The 14,244-nt window shown below is 43.4% G+C and overlaps 1 non-coding gene across 1 annotated transcript; it reads left to right on the forward strand.

Annotated features, from left to right (window-relative positions):
* The first annotated feature begins 12,834 nt into the window (after window positions 1-12,834).
* LOC136049999 (small nucleolar RNA SNORA12) lies at window positions 12,835-12,977 on the forward strand. Its single transcript, XR_010622356.1, has one exon. It is a non-coding gene; the product is annotated as a small nucleolar RNA SNORA12 (small nucleolar RNA).
* The last annotated feature ends 1,267 nt before the right edge of the window (window positions 12,978-14,244 follow it).

The raw sequence follows: 14,244 nt of genomic DNA on the forward strand, positions 1-14,244 counted from the left end.
AATTAATGATCAGATGGAGACTATGGTAACCTTACAACCTGGTATGCCATCCCTATGTATGTTGCCCAGAAATTGGCATATACTGACCATAGACCTTAAGGATTGCTTTTTTACGATTCCTATAGCAGAGCAAGATTGTAAACGTTTTGCCTTCTCAGTACCTGCCGTAAACAAAATGCAACCTGCACAGAGATACGAATGGGTTGTTTTGCCGCAAGGCATGAAAAATTCTCCAACACTGTGTCAACTTTTTGTAGCTACAGCGTTGGTACCAATCAGGCAGCAAAATCCCAATACTATTATCTATCATTATATGGATGATATCCTTTTTTGCCAGCAGGAATCATTACAAAACAATGGGAAAAAAATCATTGTTGAACATCTTAAGGAATTCGGCCTTAAGGTAGCTCCTGAGAAGGTTCAACGGTCAAGTCCTTATTTGTATCTTGGTTGGTCTTTGTCTGACGCAATGATTTGACCGCAAGTTGCAGAGCTGGATGTGAATGTACACAATGTAACTGATTTACAAACAGTTCTGGGCCATATACAGTGGTTACGACCTACAGTAGGAATTACGAATCGTCACTTAGAACCATTGGTACAATTACTTAGGAGAAAAAGGTCTGCCAATTCTAAAATTACCTTGACTAAGGAAGCTACTGATACATTGCAGGAAATCAGCAAAATAATCAAAGCAGGAATATCTTATCGGTATTGTCCAGACCTTAGGTTATTGGTTGTTATCTATGTCCAAAGTACTCATGCCTTTGCAGTTGTTCGTCAATGGCAAAAAGAAAAGGGGGATGTGGGGGATATTAGGCAGCAATGTCTACAATGTCCAAGAAGGATGCCATTGACAAACAAAGAGAAAGGCAATGACAGATTACCTATATCTAATAAGCTGAGAGAATATCATTCACCACAAAGGATTGCAGAGGCAGTTTCATATCAGTCAAGCTGATGCAAGACTGTTTGTACAAACATGTCCACAATGCAGTCATCATAATGGAGGTCTTGGTATAGGGATCCAACAACAGGAGAATGGTCTGGACCAGCCACACTAATCTTCTCCGGTAGGGTTTATTCTTGTGTTTCTACAGATCAGAATGGACCAATTTGGATTCCTGCTCGCTGTGTTCGCCCTTGGCATGACCAGAAATAACTACATTGCATGGATCAACGGGAAAACATGAGTACCTTACATGGATTCCGGCTTGATACCATTTGGCCTTATCTCAAGGCAGAAAATAGCATCCAACCCTCTTACGGACTGGGGTTGTGTGCTTCTTTCTTATTGTTTTTTTTCTTTTTTTTGCAGATTGTTGTACTTTTTGATAACTTATGTATGCCATAGTATGTGATGAAGAACAGCTGGATTAGCCATTGAATGGTATCTCACTAATAACACTGATCATGGTATGACAAAAATGGGTGATTTTTCTGTGTTACCAATGTAGCCTTAAGAATCAGAATTATTAGGCATTATCTAGGTTGTTGTGTGCTTTTTCTATTTTAGTAGTGAATCGAGTGTGAATTAGATAGGATTTGATGTTACTAATGTTGTAACCTATGGAAATAGCACTTTTAATGTATTTAGAACGCAGTTATGTTGTTAGCCTATCAATTAGCTCTTTTCTAATTTGTTAAAACAAACCTGAAAAAGAATCCCAGGCAAAGGAATGATCTTGGGAAGGAACAAAGTATTCTGATAGCATCAGGACAATTGATATTTATGACTGTAAATATTTTTAGATAGAGCTAATCTTGATAGTTTATTCTGCTTTGCAAACAGGTGTTCCTTTTGGATTCTGCATCATGCACTGGCCACGCATATGCAGTGTACAAATGGAAAAAACTTTGCAAACTCTGAGAAGAATTAAAATTGAAGGAAATCTGTGGTGGGTGAGAGAGGAAAAGTGCACCTTGAAGCAGGGGACGCCTTGCTAGCACTGCCTTTCGCATCCACCGCTGGTATGTTCCTTTTTTCTATTCTTTCTGGTGATCTGTCATTTCTTAAGGATTAATAGCTAAAAATACACCTTTTTAAGGAGTTTCTGCTTCGTGCTTGCTCCCATCTGAAAATAAATGTCTGCATGTGTCTGAGTGTATGTTGACTTAAACTTTAACCCCTTGTGCTACTCTGAATGTGCAGTCTGCTTGCTCCTGTTCTTAAGATGTCCTGTTTCTCAGATCCAGTATCTCCTGAAACAGCACCACTCGAGTTTTAATCACAGTCACCAAGTTAGGATGTTAGCTAGCAAAGGAAAATTATACCACCAGTGATGCTCTAGCAGATTTACCCACTGATATTGATTCTGTTTGACAGGCAACTTAACAAAGTTGTGCCACCACTGATCTTCCATTATTAACCAAAGGTATGATGGTGAAGATTTTAAGGGCACATGCTATATGAATCTTAGGGAACATTAGAAAACCACTATATCAAAGTATATAAAAATTAAAAGATTCTTCCTAATCAATTACTGAATCACATAGAATGATACCTTCAGGGACTCTTTTTCAGGTTGCAGGAACTTAAGCTGTAGGTAGAATATATGTTTGTTCTTTTGTTAATAAGTTTAATAGTATTTCTTGTCATTATGATATGATTGCCTTGTATCTTTTCTTACATTCAGCGTGTTAACTATTGAAACCTTGACTAAGTTGTGATAGCCTAAATGAACCTTTCAATGCTGTTACAAAGTTTTACACAAAACGAAGAGAGCTGAAGGTCAGGTGATTGGGATGCTGTGTACAAGGTGTAGTTATGTTACTAATGCGGTTTGTGATTTTGCAGTAAATTTATACTTGACATTGTAAAACACTTACTGTCCAAACTACTTTCTGCTGTTTTGTTAGCGCAAAAAGAAAAAGGGGGAATTGTGGAGAACTGGCTTGGGAAAGGAGGTTGTGTGTGCTTATCTTTGTAGCAGTGCGAACAAAACAGCATGTTCAGATCACTGAATTTTGAGAAGTAGTGCACCGTTGACCAGGCAACGATGAGGGAGTAAGTTTGCGGTGGAACCAGATGGCCCTGGTATGTGTGGGAAAAGAAGAACTAATTGGACACTACTTATCTTGCAAGGACAGAGCAAGAACCACTGCTTAACAATTATTCTAAAAATAGCATATGTTCAAGGGGTATAAAAGTATGTAACCTGCGCAATAAAGTTGGCTCAGCTGCATAATCATATTGATGTCTCTCTGAGTCCTTGCATCGGCATCTTAAGAAGATCGTTCCGGCGCGGCCGTGGGTCATCCTCCTGGGGTCACCGCAACAGCACTGCATGAAAATAGACACATTTTATTTCCCAAGAAAAAAATTCCTTCCTGAACTTTCATCTGATGGCACAGCCTGGTATACATGAGCCAGGCACAGCAGGCATCAAAAGTACCTGGAGCCATCCTCAGAGATTCCAAGAGATTCCTACTTTAGGCTTCTTTTTTTTTTCTCTGTCTTAGAAGCAATTCTGCTTTTTTCAACAAGTCCTTTGACCATCTTCACTGGTTTTGGTTTGTGGAAGCAAGCTGCATCTTTTAAACAACCTTGGAATCCTCGTCTATTATGAAAAGAGAGAGAGCAGTCTTCAAACATGTGAGTGATATCTGAGAAGCATAGCCAAGTGGTCTTTATGGGGGATAGACTCTTCTGGTTGCATACAGAAGCCAAGCTAGAGCACTCTCTCAAAATAGGAGAGTTCAGTTTTGAAGGATGGATGTGACAGGCTAAGCTCTGAGTCCTGCATTCCATGCTTTTCTTTCAACAAGGATTGTAATTACCCATTAGCATACTGGTGGAAAACTCAAGGAGAAAGCAGTGGCCTGCTGACTGCAGAGGCAGCTCTGTTCTTGCTTTGAAAGCAGCTGATAGTTGGTCCTCTGACTGCTACGCTCTCTGCTGCAGGTTCACAGGGAAGCCTACAGCACTTCAGGCTTAGCTCCCACTTTCCTGTCTAGGGGAACGGGGCTCCACAGACAGCTGGCTGTTTATCAAGACTGTCCACATCTCTTATTCAGACAGCACCACTTCTACACATTTTTATATGCACAAAAGGACTGGCACTATTTAATGTTCGTATGGCAGGCCTGAAGAGATGGAGGTCTGACAGAAAGTGCATGAAGCTGAGTGTATGACAGCAGAGCTCAGGCTCCATTGCTCTGTGAGGCAAATGAACCCAGCTACGTCTGTCGCATGCATGTGGTTATGGTATTAGCATGTACATTACCTATCAGCATCACAGGAAGGTTTATACTGAGGCTAAAAGAAGGAATCATATGTGCTTCCAGTGAGTTGGTTGTAGAAAGATATCCTGAGAAGGACACAGGGGTGCTTCTGGTTATTTCTGAGCTTGAGAGAAGGAAAGAAAGGAGAAAGACTGCAGAGCCAAGTCTGCAGAGGATGCTTCTTTGTGAAGCCAAGGTAGCAGCAGTGGAAAGCAGAACCTGATCATGATGTGTTAAATACCTAACGTCAAGTTTAACAGCAATTCCAGCCAGCCTGACCTATCTTTGTTCCAGCTTGGCTCTAATCCAGAAACCCTAGGGATGCTTTAAGACCTCTTGTGCTGTAGTCACCATAGCGTGTTGCATGCTCCACAGAAATTTCCTCATCCAACTGAAAGAAGGAAGAAACAGAACCTTGAAATACCTCTCCCTTAACTGGCACAGTGAGTAGAAAAATGCTCAGTGGAGCGAGGGAACAGGCAGGCACAGCACAGCCCATAGCTTGGCGGTTTGGTAAAAGCAATTTTACTTAACAGAGAAGCTCATACATTTTCCCTTAAATGGACACTCTAGCTTTAAGACCCTGTTTGCCAAGGGAAGAACAAACATATTGCTCAGGGAAACAACAGACACTGAAACCCTGTGATCTGAAACTCGACCCTGATTCAACAGCCAGGAAATCCTGGGAAACCTCCAGTGGCAGCATAAAATCCCTCACCCGAGGTGAAGGAGAATGCAACAATCAATATTTTATGCAGACTTAGAAGGGATCAGCCATTAACAGAAAAAAATCAGAGCATGTGCTATGGCAGGAGTCAGGATCATAACGGGCACCCCATTCTTCTGCTCTGAGGCATAAGCTGACCACCAGATGGCCTCCAAACGATGCCACACTTCTGGTGGCACACAGCACAACTAGCCAGGGCATGAATGTCTCTGACATAAGCCTGGCAGTCAGCACAGCCCTGGAGAAAAGTGACATTTTCTGATGCTGAAAACCTGGCTGCAAGAGAAAACTGTACAAACGCAACCATGCTTGAATGGAGAGCAGCAAGGGACTGATGACCAGCCATTTATTCCTGCCTGTGTGGACTGGAAAAAAAAAAAACAAAAAATCAAACAATGAATGCATTGGACTGCGATTCACTTCAAAGTAATATGCTTTACCCATAGCAAACTGGAAATTCATGAGCAGACAGCCCCAGGAAGAGCTATACCAGGAAGCTAAGATATGAAAAATAATGGGGCTTACTGACAGAAGCAGGACAATCGAAACCAGCCAATTTTTGTGGGGATGAAAGGATTAGGTACAGTGTTGCTCACTTCAGTGGAAGCTGATATTTTTCTTGGAAATCACAGATGGTAAAATTGAATGGGATGAAAAATGTGGGTATTTTTTCCTTCTCTAAATCATTACATAGATCTGAGCATCTACTTACTGAGATTTTTCTTTCTGGCTCCTTTGTCATTATCTGTAACCAGCTCTGTAACAACCAAACCAACATGCAGTTCCTATAAGTTGGTTCAATTTTATGCCCATCGTTATGGTTTTCTCTACCATTTATCGACCACATATAGTATTCTTGAATAGCATGGAAGTAAAAGCTTGGGCTCCTACACACTTGGACTCCTACACTGTGCTCCTGATCAAGAAGCAATACCTTAACCAAAATTATACTCTTGTATTTATGCATTAGGTATTGTCTGGTTCAGCAATAACTGCAGGTTCTGTCTTTTTATTACTGAAGAACTTCTGTTGCACTTAATCTGGGATATGAACCATGGGGACTGTGGGAATACAAGAGAGTGTATTTCGAGCAGAAGCTGTGGAACAGCATAAACAGCATGAGAAAGGAAGGCTGAGAACCAAGGACACTTCCAGATGAAAAGGAAAACAAGTTCCAGTAAGCTGTGGGATGGCAGACCCTAATTGGAGCAAGAGTGCATGGCTTGGAACGACTCATGGAGCTGACCCTCACCAGAGAGTCTGCAGAACTAGTACGATATCACAATCAAAAGTTACCTCCTCTGGGATGTGTTTTGCAGAGCTGTTAACTGCTGGGAGAGTTTTTAGAGTTGTCATTCTTGAGGCTCTCTGCCAATGATTGTGTGCTATTTTCTGTACGCCCCTGTCTCAAACACTACAAGAATAAGGCTGTCCAGGTAACAAAAGGAGCATGGTTTAACCATACTGGTGTAGGTCATGACTGGTCATTTTCTTCAACATTTCTCTCTATAAAATTGATAAGGACGGAGACTCTGACAAGCTAATAGTCAGTCCTAGACCACAAACAGGTTTTAGACTAAGTTCTCATGACTTTGAAAAGGAAGCAATGGGAAACCTAAACCCTGGGGAGCTTTAGATTTCCATTGGAGATAACAGCATTACATATTTTCTACAGCAATCTCAAGGCCATGCATTTTGAAATCATCACTTACTATACACTTATCTTAAAAAACAAAATAAAACCAAAAGTCTGAACAACAAAAACCCATTTTTGGATTCTACTGGAGGCTTTTTTTACAGCTCTTCTGAGCTCTGTGCTGCTAGACATGTGGTAACTTGCGGTCAGAATACAACCATGAAACTAATAAAATGTTTATAAATGCTTTCAGACAGTACAAAAGCAGCATTTTCTCTGAAATATATTAAGTGCATGCTGATATTGACATTTTTTCAGAAGTCTATATAGTTGACATGTGGCTTCTCTATCAAGTCCCTCCTTGCTGGGATTTTCAGTGTTCTTGCTTCTCACTGCACCCCTGTAAGATCAGCCAGAGTAATACTTCCCATTGGTACACGTTAGTTTTATAGCCAGAAATGAAAATAGACCTTAAAGTATATAAGCTGGGATGGTTTAATATAAAATCTTGCTCCAGGAGCTCATAACACAGGCTTTCTCCCAAGAGAATATCTTTTACTTAATGAAGAAAATAAAAGGGTGTCCTACCATCAGATAAGACATGCTGAGATGGAAGACCTTCCTCTCCAGTTGAAGTAACATATGTGATAAGAAGAGTCTGGCTGAGCATTTTGGATCTGAGCACTCAGTATAGGTTTATGCAGGCAAATATAAGGTCATATACCGTGGAAAAAGGGTGTAAAAAATACTTGCATCTTAAATTCTGGTCTAGATGTTTCGTGTAAAGAACTCATTTTAAGGAGGTTGGAAGCTGGGACTGTAGCAGACTGGTGGTTTAGCTATCTGGGGGCATGAAGAGTATCAGCAGCCATCTCAAATGCATGACAAATGCAGTTTGTACGGATGTGTCATTCCTGTACTGCAGCCAAGTGAAACTACAAACACTATTAAAAGTATAAGGAGGCTTTAATTTACGTTCTTTTTAAGGCATATTTATGTTGCCAGAATATTGCAAGTGGGCTTAGCAGAAATGAGAAGCTGGCCTTAATATTCTCAGACAGAACACTGCAATACACAGACACGCTGACTTGCATTGCTCCTTTCTGTTAACCTGATGGGCGCACAGCGACCAAAAGTGGGAGAGAGAACACTGCTCCTCGTGCTCCTCCGCTGCACGGCAGCTTCAGTGAGCACAGGCAGTGCAAACACTCATTTCACATCTCCTATCTACTGGCTCTGTACAGCACCACAGCTAACACCATCGCAACACACAGCTTCAGACGCAAGCTGCACCACGGTGCCCATGCCAACACAGCAATCCCAGGAGTGCACAAGGAATGGATTACTTGATAAACTTTACTACAATTATGGAAAATGTTGGAAATATATACTGTACATTTCCTGTACATTGGGACTGCTACAATCAGAGAAACCCACATTGAAGGGGATCTCTATGCAAGCCATGCACCAGATGAAGGTTGTATTACAAGCTTGGATTACTGATTTAAGCCTCTTCTCTTCTCCCCACCCATTTCTATGATAGCTTTTAAATTTGAATAGCCATATAAATTCAAATGTTCTTTTATAGGGTGAAATAAACAGCTTTTACAGTTCAGAAACTGCATGCTTAGAGATCAACACCTCACCACTAATTCACACAGGTTCAAGCTAAAGCAATGGCTCATTTTCTTCTACACAGTTGCTGAGAAATTCTCTTCCAAAAAATTCAAGATGCACTTTAATTTAGATGTTATGAAAATTGTGGACGTAGACAATATTTCTCTTGACAAAGTGCATCTAGTGTGCTACCTCCACATCCTAGCTGCCATGGAATCAGTGAAAAAAACCTCAGAAATGCTGGATGTTGGTACGAGACATTAGGATGTATTATTCGTACCACCGACATGCCTTTTTAATAGGTTTTTCTTTAAACACAGGAAACCTTTAACATACCAAAAAGGTTTCATGAGTGCAAATGCAAATTACACCAGTTTTATCTTCTTCTAAGTTGTCAAAGTAATGGAAACAGCATTCAGCTCAGCCTTTCTGGTACAGCCCTTTCCAGTGGAGTAGCAGGAGATGCCCATCCCAGCTGCTACACGGACCCTGCAGAGGAACAGCACTGTCAAGTCCTGTACCTTATATGATGCATTTCCATCCAAGTGAGCATCCGAAGGACTTCACGGGTAGCCCTGGCTGCTCTTCTCCAAAAGGGAAAAGCAATGGGCCAGTTATGCAAATTCCATATTCACACAGAAATAATAGGAGGGTATAAAACCCAAGCAAGATACAGCTTGAAGGGGCTGGCACAATCCTGAGTGCACTGAAAGTTACTTTCAAGCCCAGAGACAGCAAGATCTGCATTTTGCTGTGCCAGATGGACTCTCTGCCCTATACGATGTGCCCAGCTCTTTGCTCGGAGGAGTTCAGAAAGCAAAGGGGTCCGCTCTGATACTCGTGACACAGCACGAGGACCTCCTGCGTGTGAAATGCATTCCTGCTTCTCCCTTCGGAGCCGTCTCCCGAGTCTCAGAGGAACACCCCACAGAACACCCCGTGCCCCCTCAGCCCCACGGGCCCCCACCCAGCACGGCAGTCTGGCAAGGACTCCCCGAGCGCCGAGCGCCGCGCGACCGCCTCCTCAGCTCACGTGACGGCCACTGTGTGTCACGCCCAGTGACGTAACGCTGCCGTTGCCCGGAGTTGCCCTCACTCAGCATGGCTGCCCGGGCATCACGACCCGTTCTGCACATGCGCAGAGCAGGCTGCCGAGCCTTGCCAATGGAGAGCAAGCGTGGCCTCGCTCGTCCAATCGTCGCTCCCCCCGGGCTTTGAGTGACAGCCATAGCAGCCAATTGACTCCGCTCAGACTAGGGGGCAGGCACGAGCGCGTGGCCAATCATGGGGGCAAAGCTCTCCCGGAAAGAAAACCAGGGCGGGCGTGAGCATATGACAGGCAACAGTGCCAACCAATGACAGGGGGGCCTGAAGGAACGGCTGGCCAATAGGAGAGGCGGAGAGGTGGGCAGTGTCCTTTGGTTCGGGTGGTGCTTGGATGCCTACAGTGCAGTTAGGAGCTGACTTACACGCTTCCTTACTCATAGGTTCATAAGGTTGGAAAGGACCTACAAGATCATCTAGTCCAACCATTCTCCTATCACTATCCCTACCCAACTACTAAATCAAATCCCTTAGCACCTCATCTAAACGCTTCTTGAACAGCGCTAGGGATGGTGCCTCAACCACCTCCCTAGGCAGGCCATCCCAGTGCCTGACCACTCTTTCAGAAAAAAAAATGTTTCCTCAGGTCTAATCTAAATCTTCCCTGGCGCAACTTGTGGCCATTCCCTCTCGTCCTGTCATTATTTATCAGGGAGAAGAGGCCCACCCCTCCTCACCACAACCCTCCTTCAGGAAGTGGGAGAGTGCAATAAGGTCTCCTCTGAGCCTCCTCTTCTCCAGACTAAACAATCCCAGCTCCCTCAGCCGCTCCTCATAAGACTTGTGCTCCAGACCCTTCACCAGTTTTGTTGCCCTTCTCTGAACATGCTCCATGGCCTCAGTGTCCTTCTTGTAGTGAGGGGCCCAAAACTGAACACAGTACTCGAGAGCTGAGTACAGGGGGATGATCACCTCCCTGCTCCTGCTGGCTGCACTATTTCTAATACAGGCCAGGATGCCGTTGGCCTTCTTGGCCACCTGGGCACACTGCCGGCTCATGTTAAGCCGAGCATCAACCAACACCCCCAGGTCCTTTTCCTCTCTACATTCTTCAAGCCATTCTGCCCCAAGCCTATAGCATTGCATGGGGTTATTGTGGCCAAAGTGCAGGACCCGGCACTTGGCCTTATTGAACCTCATCCCATTTAGCTCAGCCCAGCTGTTCAGCCTATCCAGATCCCTCTGAAGGGCCTCCCTACCCTCAGGCAGTTTGACACATCCTCCCAACTTGGTGTCATCTGCAAACTTACTGAGGGTACACTCAATTCCCTCGTCTAGGTCATCAATAAAGATATTAAACAAGATGGGCCCCAAAACTGACCCTTGGGGGACACCACTCGTTACAGGACACCAGCTGGACTTAACTCCATTAACCACTACCCTCTGGGCACGGCCCTCCAGCCAGTTCTCCACCCAGAGAAGAGTGAACCTGTCCACACCACGGGCTGCCAGTTTCCTCAGGAGAATACTGTGGGAGACCGTGTCAAAGGCCTTGCTGAAATCCAGGTAGACTACATCAACAGCCTTTCCCTCATCTCCCAGTCTGGTCACCCAGTCATAGAAGGAGATGAGGTTGGACAAGCACGACCTGCCCTCTGTGAGCCCGTGCTGGCTGGGTCTGATCCCCTTATTGCCATGCATGTGTCATGTGATTTCCCTCAAGACCATCTGCTCCATAACTTTCCCTGATACCGAGGTCAGGCTGACAGGCCTGTAGTTCCCCGGGTCTTCCTTACGGCCTTTCCTGTAGATGGGAGTCACATCGGCAAGCCTCCAATCTTGTGGGACCTCTCCAGATAACCAGGAATGCTGATAGATGGCAGAAAGTGGCTCGGCAATCACCTCTGCTAGCTCCCTCAGCACCCTTGGGTGGATCCCATCTGGTCCCATGGACTTGTGGCAGTTCAGATGGAGAAGATCTCTGACCATCTCTGCTTGGATCACAGGGGGTGCATTATGCGCCCCGTCCTGGACTTCCAGGTCAGGGCAAGTACCCTGTGGACAACTGCTCTGTCTATTAAAGACAGATGTGAAGAAGGCATTGAGAACCTCAGCCTTTTTCTTATCATCTGTGGTTACATCCCCTGCCTCGTCGAGTAAAGGAGAGAAATTTTCCTTAGTTTTTCTCTTGTTGTTAATATATTTGTAAAAGGGTTTCCTGTTCTCCTTTACAGCAGTAGCCAGTCTAAGTTCAAGCTGGGCTTCAGCATTTCTAATTTTCTGCCTGCAAATCTTGGCCAGTTCTATGTAGTCACCCCAAGTAGCCTGTCCCATCTTCCAGAGGACATAGACTCTCTTTTTCTCTCGGAGACTCAACAAAAGTTCCCGGTTCATCCACACTGGTCTTCTTCTTCTCCGGCTCGAATTGAGTTGGGTGGGATTGAGGAGTACATTTGGCTAGGGTCAGGCCAATTTCCATCCAGTCATAATTTTGTAATGGAAACCAGCAAGTAAAACCTACAATCGGTATCTCAGACACGATTTTATAAGATTTATGAATTATATTTTATTATTAAACTTCCATTGGTTTCTATGAAATGCAGTTATGTATGTTTCCTTCTTTTACGTTTTCTTAGAAAATTACCCACATATTTTTCTGTGAAGTTGCTTCTTTTTCAAATTTCTTACTATATCCCTGTTTTTAAATTCAAAAATAACTTTATAGGTTTATATTAAAGAAAATTTGACATTCAGTGACAAATCTTATAGAATGCTCAACATAATTATAATTTTTATGGTCCTGTTAGATTGATTCTATAAATGCAGTGTTTATCTTCTCTGAAATTGTGTAATTCCTTTGCAGAGAAAATCTTCTTTAATATTTTACACAATAAATTGCAAAAGAAAAGGTGCAAAAGCGCATTTAAATTGTTTGTGTGTTTACGTGTGCAAAAAATCCTTCTTTTGATTTTGCCTATTGGGCACTATCAGTCGGTGATTGACTTATCTTCAGAGGTGATGGAGGAAGTGGCCAAGTACAAATCTGCCCTGAATGAATTTTTTAGAAGCTAGGGAAAGAGATATGTCTTATTTGAAAGGAACTATAAGAGTCAGCATCTGCAGTTATAGGTATGGTTTCACTGTACTCCTAAGAGGATGCAACTGTGCACTTCTCCATGACTGAACTGAAAGGGAAAGCTCACTTTCAGCTTTGTCAGAGTATGTGGAAGCATTTTGCCCACAGACAGAGGCAGAACAAAACCAAAACCAGTGTGTGTGATGGTTCTGCCACAATCCTTAAATTCTTCATATTATAGCAGCACAGCATCAACTGTGTTGAGTGGGCAAGGGAAACTGCTCCCTGCATAAATATGATTTAAAAACCCCACAGGGATTCCAGGCAAGGTTTTAGAACTGGTTTCTTACTCTAATCTGCTCCCATGGGCACACAACCTGCTGTGTGCTCACGTTGCAATTGAAGTAGGCTGAAAATGTAAGGATATGTGCAGAATTCTAGTCATTATTTACCAATATCAGCCCTTCAGTTTGATTTTTTTTTTCCTTCTGCATGGGTCAGTTAGTGGTTTATTGTGGTGGTTTCTTTGTTTGGCAGATCTGTAATTGTATCAGAGCGGCCTGGAACTACCACAGAGATCAGAAAGGAGGGAGGCTGTGCTGAGAACTTTTTCAGGCTCTTAGTTCTCAGCTTTTTATTCAACTCCTACAGGAAATTTCTCATAAGTTTAAATCTGTACAGGCAGGTTGTATGGGAACTACTGAATCACGGCCTGAACCACTGATTGGTCACCTGAGGTGAATACCGAGTCAGCCATGGGGCCACAGGTGAAGGTGATATACCTGTGTGAGTGGAAGGGGTGGAGCCTGGTTCCACCTCTCCCAAACTCCATTTAAGGGCTGACCACAACCAGGGAAGGTTCTCTTCTTGGATATCCCTCCCATGTGGAGTCCCCTGCGAGCCTTGTCATCATAAAGGTGAGCCATCTTCCCTTTTGTATTATCTGTATACTGTTTATATTTTAAGCAGTTCTATATACCATCCCCTATACTATCTCTTTGCGGAGTACCATCATTAGGAGTTATTTACCCCACACAGGTGCTCACCCTTCCTGTTTGATGACATTGAACAGAACTGAGGAGCATACCAGCTTCAATGATGGACTGATTGCTTTCTGCAAGGCAGTGGTTTCCCTCATCTTTACTTGTTTGGAAATGTTTGTCTCTCCAGGTGATTCCTGTCTCATTGGACTATACTTCTGAAGACATCAAGGAGTGCTTTATTACACAGGCACAGGAGCAACAGATTGAACTGTTAGAAATCCCAGAGTACTCGGGTATCAAACAAGTATGAGATACTTTAATCTTCCTTCATCTCTGTCCCATCGGGGCTGCTCTTTCCCTGTGCTCTTACATCCTCGTGGGGTAAGATTAAGCTGTTTGGAAGCAGACTGTGGTAGACTTGATTTGGAGCCCACACTCCAGTTGTGTTCAGCTCTTCATGAAGTTCCTGACAATGTTATAAGATGTGTTGCTTATCTGAAGTTTAACAAGTCCTTTGTCTGTAGCATTTGTTGACTGCCCTCAGTGGGCCTCAAGCATATATCTTCTTTTCATTTGATGGAAGTATGTGCTGCTAGGTTTGTTCAGCACTTCTGTCGCAATGCAGATTGCTAAGATGTCCCCTGGTTTCCTCTACCTAATGTTGAAATTCAAAATATAACTTAAGGTTTGTGTGTCATCTTTGTGTGTGACTTGAACAGCAGGGGGGTAAGAAATAACCCTGGTCACTTTACTCTAGCCTTGTGTAAAGCCTGCTAGACTCACTCCTGCCAAACACCAGCCCCCTTCCAGCATCACTGTGCATCAGGTAGTTTTAATTTCCTGCAGATAAGAGTTCTCTAATCTGAGAAGTGCAGATGTACTCTCTTCACATTGTTTTACTCTTTTTCCTCTACAATATACCATATTAACCCAGGCA

Source organism: Cyrtonyx montezumae, unplaced genomic scaffold (genome assembly GCF_038088225.1).
Source record: "Cyrtonyx montezumae isolate F1298 unplaced genomic scaffold, pur_monq_1.0 scaffold_22, whole genome shotgun sequence".
Classification (NCBI taxonomy): domain Eukaryota; kingdom Metazoa; phylum Chordata; class Aves; order Galliformes; family Odontophoridae; genus Cyrtonyx; species Cyrtonyx montezumae.